Genomic DNA, 6,811 nt, shown 5'->3' with positions numbered 1-6,811 from the left:
GTTAACAGTGATTTGAACCTCTGAAATATAATCAAGAGGAAGATGGATGATCACAAAGCTAAACTGCTTGAATTTTTGCAACAGGAGTGGCATAAAGTTATCCAAAAGCATTGTGTAAGACTGGTGGAGGAGAACATGCCAAGATACATGAAAAACTGTAATTAAAAACCAGGGTTATAAAAATCAGCAGATTCTTGAGAACAATGTAACAATGTAAAAATACATTATACAAAAATAAAACATGGTAAAAACATGGTAAAACTATAAACACATGGTAAAAATGTGGTAAAACATTGTAAACGTAGTAAAATATTATAAAAAATGGTAAAAATATGGTAAAATACGGTAAACATGTTAAAACAGGGTAAGCATTATAAAAATGTGGTAAAAATATGGAAAACATGGTAAAATATAAACACACTTTAAAATTATGGTAAAACATGGTAAAATATAAACACGTGGTAAAAATATGGTAAACAGGGTAAAACTATAATAACGTGGTAAAAGTATGGTAAAACATGGTAAACATGGTAAAACTATAAAGACAATAAAAATGTTGTAAAACATGGAAAAACAAAAAAAAAATGGTAAAAATATGGTAAAACATGATAAACATGTTAAAACAGGGTAAGCATTATAAAATGTGGTAAAAAAAATATGGTAAACATGGTAAAATATAAACACATTGTAAAAATATGGCAAAACATGGTAAAATATAAACACACTTTAAAATTATGGTAAAACATGGTAAAATATAAACACGTGGTAAAAACATGGTTAAAATATTGTAAACATTGTAAAACTATAAAAATGTGGTACAGATGTGGTAAAAATATGTAAACATGGTAAAACTATGAAAATGTGGTAAAAATATGCCAAAACATGGTAAACATGGTCAAATATAAACACATGGTAAAAATGTTGTAAAACATGGGAAACATGGTAAAATATGGAAAACATGATAAAAATGTGGTAAAAATGTGGGAAACATGGTAAAACTATAAAAACATGGTAAAAATGTGATAAAACCTGGTAATATAAACACGTGGTAAAAATATGGTAAAAATATTGTTAACATGGTAAACATGGTAAAAACGTGGTTAAAATATTGTAAACATTGTAAAACTATAAAAACATGGTAAAATGTGGTAAAATATTGTAAACATGGTAAAACTATAAAAACGTGAAAAAAATATGATAAAACTTGGTAAACATGGTTAAATATAAACACATGTTAAAAATATGGTAAAACATGGTAAACATGGTCAAATATAAACACATGTTAAAAATATGGTAAAACATGGTAAGAAATGTGGTAAAAATATGGTAAACAGGGTAAAACTATAAAAACGTGGTAAAAATAAGGCAAAACATGATAAACATGGTGTAAACTGGTATAAATATGGTAAAACATGGTAAAAATATGGTAAAAAATATTGTAAACATGGTAAAAATGTGGTACAAATATTGTAAACATGGTAAAACTATAAAAACGTGGTAAAAATGTGGTAAAAATGTGGTAAAAATATGGTAAACATGGTAAAACTATAAAAACATGGTAAAATGTGGTAAAAATGTGGTACAAATATGTAAAACATGGTAAAACTATAAAAATGTGGAAAAAATGTGGTAAAAATATGGCAAAACATGGTAAACATTGTAAAATATAAACACATGGTAAAAATGTTGTAAAACATGGAAAACATTGTAAAATATGAAAAACATGGTAAAAATGTGGTAAAAAATATGGGAAACATGGTAAAACTATAAACACATGGTAAAAATGTGATTAAAACCTGGTAAAAATGGTAAAACTATAAACACATGGTAAAAATGTGGTAAAACCTGGTAAACATAGTAAAACTGTAAAAACGTGGTAAAAATGTGGTAAAAATATGGTAAACATAGTAAAACTGTAAAAGCATGGTAAAAATGTGGTAAAAATATGGTAAACATAGTAAACCTGTAAAATCATGGTAAAAATGTGGTAAACCTATGGTAAACATGGTAAAACTATAAACACATGGTAAAAATGTGATAAAACTTGATAAACATGCTAAAACTATAAACACTGTAAATATGTGGTTAATATATGGTAAACATGGTAAAATATATAAACATGGTAAAAAAAAAGTGGTAAATATATGGTAAACATAGTAAACTATAAAAACATGGTAAAAATTTGGTAAAACATGGTAAAACATGGTAAACATGGTAAAATATAAAAACATGGTAAAAATGTGGTTAATATATGGTAAACATAGTAAACTATAAAAACATGGTAAAAATTTGGTAAAACATGGTAAAAATATGGTAAAACATGGTAAAAAATTTGGTAAAACATGGTAAAACATGGTAAACATGGTAAAATATAAAAACATGGTAAAAATGTGGTTAATATATGGTAAACATAGTAAACTATAAAAACATGGTAAAAATTTGGTAAAACATGGTAAAATTTGGTAAAACATGGTAAAACATGGTAAACATAGTAAAATATAAAAACATGGTAAAAATTTGGTAAAACATGGTAAACGCAGTAAAATATAAAAACATGGTAAAAATATAGTAAAATATGGTAAAATGTGATAAAAACATGCTGCACATAGTAAAACTATAAACACAGTTTTACTATGTTTTCCTAGCTGGCCATTCAGAGAAAAATATACCCTAAGAGCTAGTTACATATTGAGCTAGTCTACCAGCATAGGGTATGTTTTTTTTTCTAAATGGCCAGCTGGTCTAGAGCTGGATTTTTTAGGAGGGACATTTTAATTATATAGAAACCTTTGGGAGGAAAACTGTTATTTTTCTTTTTAAAAAAGCGCTTTAGGAACAGAATAACTAAATTATTTTTTACTAATAAGCTTGATTGGAAGTAAGTAGCTTTATTTACATGTTCTGGAATCTGTAAATACCTGCTCATCATACATTTGTTTTGAAATTTAGGATTATTAAAAATTGTATGGGAACAGTTTACATTATATATTCGAATTTTACACTTCATATTTGATTGTATTCAGGCACAAACAAATGTGATAGTGCTGCATCAGTCCGGAGAATGCAGTTCAGGGTGCTAGATTGCTTTGCTGCTTTAGTTGAACATCTGTCTGAATCAGCAATGGATGCAGCTTAAAGCAGCTGGATATTTAGAAGGGGTGTCTGGATATGTTTGGACACATCATGTACTTCATATTCTAGTCTATGCCTGTTTTCTCTCAACAGTGTAATTCCATTAGAACCCCCTCCATTAAATCTTGGCAAAGGCAGTGATTGATTAGGCTCCAGAGAGCCTCATGTTGCAACGCCAATGCAGCTGATTTATTGAACACAATAAAGATGCATTTGAATAAAAGCAGCTAACCACAAAAGCAGACCACCCTCAACAAGGGATGGAAAATTCTACAACAGAGGGGGGCTAGATGAAGAAAGAAAGTCGTTTTTTTATTATTATGGATAAAATACTGTATAGATAATCAGAATTGTATATAATTTGCAGTGTCCTTACTGAGAGCAACAGATCCTGGACCAGCAGCTCTCCTAGTCTGTGAAGCTTTATGAATATGAGCTCAGAGAAATACAATTCTTAGCTTTTATCACCATCATAGTGTAATAATTCTATTTTAATTCAGCCCTGAACTGACTCTATTAGGGACATTGTCAGATTGGTCCAGATGGAACAAGTTACCAGGTAATCAAAGCCACTATTAGATTACAGCCGAAACAACAGTAATCTGAATCAACACAGTCATTTCACTGAGGAAAGCAAAGTGCTGTAGATGGAAAAATAGTCCTTTGTTCTTATTCTCAGAGCTTGAGCAGGCTGTTATGTTCTCTGTCTGCGTCATCAGATCATTGTTCAGTTCTCAGTCGTTGAGACTCCTTTATCATGTTGAATACTGCATGTGTACACTGTACACTGACTGTCTATCTGTCATTCTCATTTTGGTCATATGACCAAAAGTATCAATGTATAGTTAATTCAGAAACATTAAGGGATGGCACCTGCTGGCACAGGTGTTCAGTAGCACACACAGCTTGCGTAGTCTTCATAAAAATTATTGCCACAAGAATGGATGCTCTCAGCACCGGCAAATGAGCTCAGCTAAAAGAGATAAAGACCTCTAGGGTTAAGTGGAGATGCAGAACAGGGCTCCATTAATTTTTTTTAATTTAGATTCTGATTGGACAATAATTCCATTTAATTTTTGCTTTACTTTTGAACATTCACAGCAACACAGTGGAATACAATAAAGTTAGGCTTTTTATGAAGGTTTGTGTCCAATTTCCACATTAATTCAGTGTTTGATTTTCAAAAAGTGAATTAAAATGTAATGTAATAGTGGTTTTGCAATTTAATTTGTCACTTTTTCTGCACATTAGTGTAAAAAAGACTCGTAAAAAAGAGACTCGGAAGAAATGAGTCCAAACGGGACTAAAATTACTGAAGTACCATGGAGTTCAGCAGTAGGTAAAGAAGGTAATTCAGCCTGTACTTTTCTCAGAGGACGTCTGAGAAAAAACACAAATGTTTGTTCCTAACAGGAATAAAATCACAGAGGACCCCCATAAAAGAGAAAATTGCTGTGAGAAACTAATCCCATCCAGATAGGGCTTTGAAGCACCTAATTTCATAATTTTGTGAACAACTGTGTGCTGGATAGCTATATTTACCTTATTCTGCACAATGACAAGGGGCCGGTCATCTTTGTTTACTTTGTGTTCTGTAGATTACACGCACAGTAATAATAAATGTACAACAAAATAAGTAATATGACACAGTCAGTTATAGAGTGTCACATTAATTAAAAGTAGAGGAGAATATTACTTGAACAACAGTGTTTAGAACAACACAGAAATATTGGGGTCTTAAGGATTTTAAATTAACTTATTTCCACCACTTTACAAAAAAGATGAGCTAGTAATGTAGCTAGTTATTTTATAGATTAGCTAGTAAGCTAATTCACAAATATTTAGATAAATTATTATCTCAGTGTTTTATAATATACTAAAGAAATTACTGAAATTGTTCTGTTTTATGCTACCTAGTTAGCTATATTGTAGAAATATTTCTTAGATTTGTACACAATGCTATTGTCAGATTCCACATGTTGCTGAATTCCATTGAGGTATGTCTGTAGTTGAGGGCAAAATTTAACACATTCAACCAAGTGCTCATACATCTGCTCTTACCATTTTATAGAGGATAAAAGAGCATCAGAATACTAACACAGAGAGAAACTGGTTCTTGGTTCTGAAGTTTTGGTAAAGCGGGAGTGCTGTGAGGTTTACCCTCTACACAGCCCGCTCCCCAGCACTCGTCGATTAGCTCTAAAGCTAACATGTTCTGAGACAGGCTCTCAACACACACCCGAACCGTCCACTTCACTGGAGCTTCAGAGCCTAGTTTTCCTCCACAGAATAGTAAGAGCAGAGGTATGGACATTTAGGTGGATGTGTTAATTAAATGTATCTGCTTCAACAGCACACGGCCCCTCTTCTCTGGAAGGCAGTGGATATAAAATAGCTAGGTTAGTTAGCGAGCTAGCTCTGCACAACACTCCTAGCTGTGTGCTGCAATGATTGGTGAGCTTGGCTCACAGGTTTTTATAGATATGTTGTTTATATGTAAACAGAAAAAAACTGATTTTGCATACAAAGTAAGACATTAGACTATGATGTATGTAGTGAATGTAGTGAAATTAATATACAATGTTACTATTTTAGTATAAAAAAAACAACAAAAACTTTTTTTGCAGAGTTTGCAGTTATATTTCCTTTGTTACCTTGCACCTCTGTCAAATCCCCACAGCACTAATATCTACTTTCCAGAGTAGTCTGATACTGCAGGTGAGGAGGACAAAACAGTCATGATTTCAGAAGAAACCTTGCATTGGGTGTCATAAACTCTTGGACATAAAAAATTTAAAAATCTAAATCAAATCCAGGCTAGGTGTCAGAGATACAGCAATAGAGAGAGAGTGAGAGGTGTGAGCTTGTTGAAGTGAGACAGATGAGTGTTTGTCATTGAGAGAACATTAATAATGCTGAAAATCAGTGAACCAGCACAGTTATAAAGCTAGAGAAAATTACAGAGTTCACTGTGCGCTGGAGGAGATGGACTGGAGATTCAATTTCCTGTGCCTGTGTGTTCTGAGATGAGGATGAGTATTCATCTATTACATAATCAAAGGTTAACTACTTTCTTAGAGCAAGCTATTTATAATTGACTACAGTAGGCAGTAAGATCAAAAATGTTCTATAATAACATTTACAGAATAGATTAGTGAGAAATGCTAGATGACACCTTATTACTGTTACATTATGTACAATTGCCTATGAACAATCTGACCTTGAATTTATGCGCAGCTCATTATATCCACCCCTTAAATCCTAAGGGTCTGTAGATGAGGTTACACTGGATCACTCTCAAAACTCCAAGACGTGAAAGCTATGAGATCAACAAATACCCTCCTTTGGTTAAAATAACCTCAGTTAGACGTTTCCTTTTACCACCTACTAGGATCTGACATCAACTGAGAGAAGATTTTTCCCACATCTCTATGAAATATTCTCATGATCTCTATGATCTGGCCTTTAGCTCTTCATTTCTTTCATTTGAGACATTCCTTGGAGGGTTTCCTGAAATGTTGTGGGCCGTCGTCATGTTGCATGGTCCACTCTCAGCTTCAGTTTTTGGACAAATGGTTTCACAATTTCCTCAAGCACCCTCTGCTGCAATACTAAATTCATAGTGGATCTATAAGTAAGAGCTTGCCAGCCCCTGCTGCAGCAAAGCAGCTTCAGACCA

The sequence above is a fragment of the Astyanax mexicanus genome, chromosome 1 (genome assembly GCF_023375975.1).
Source record: "Astyanax mexicanus isolate ESR-SI-001 chromosome 1, AstMex3_surface, whole genome shotgun sequence".
NCBI lineage: Eukaryota > Metazoa > Chordata > Actinopteri > Characiformes > Acestrorhamphidae > Astyanax > Astyanax mexicanus.
Note: the sequence above shows the minus strand (reverse complement) of the source record.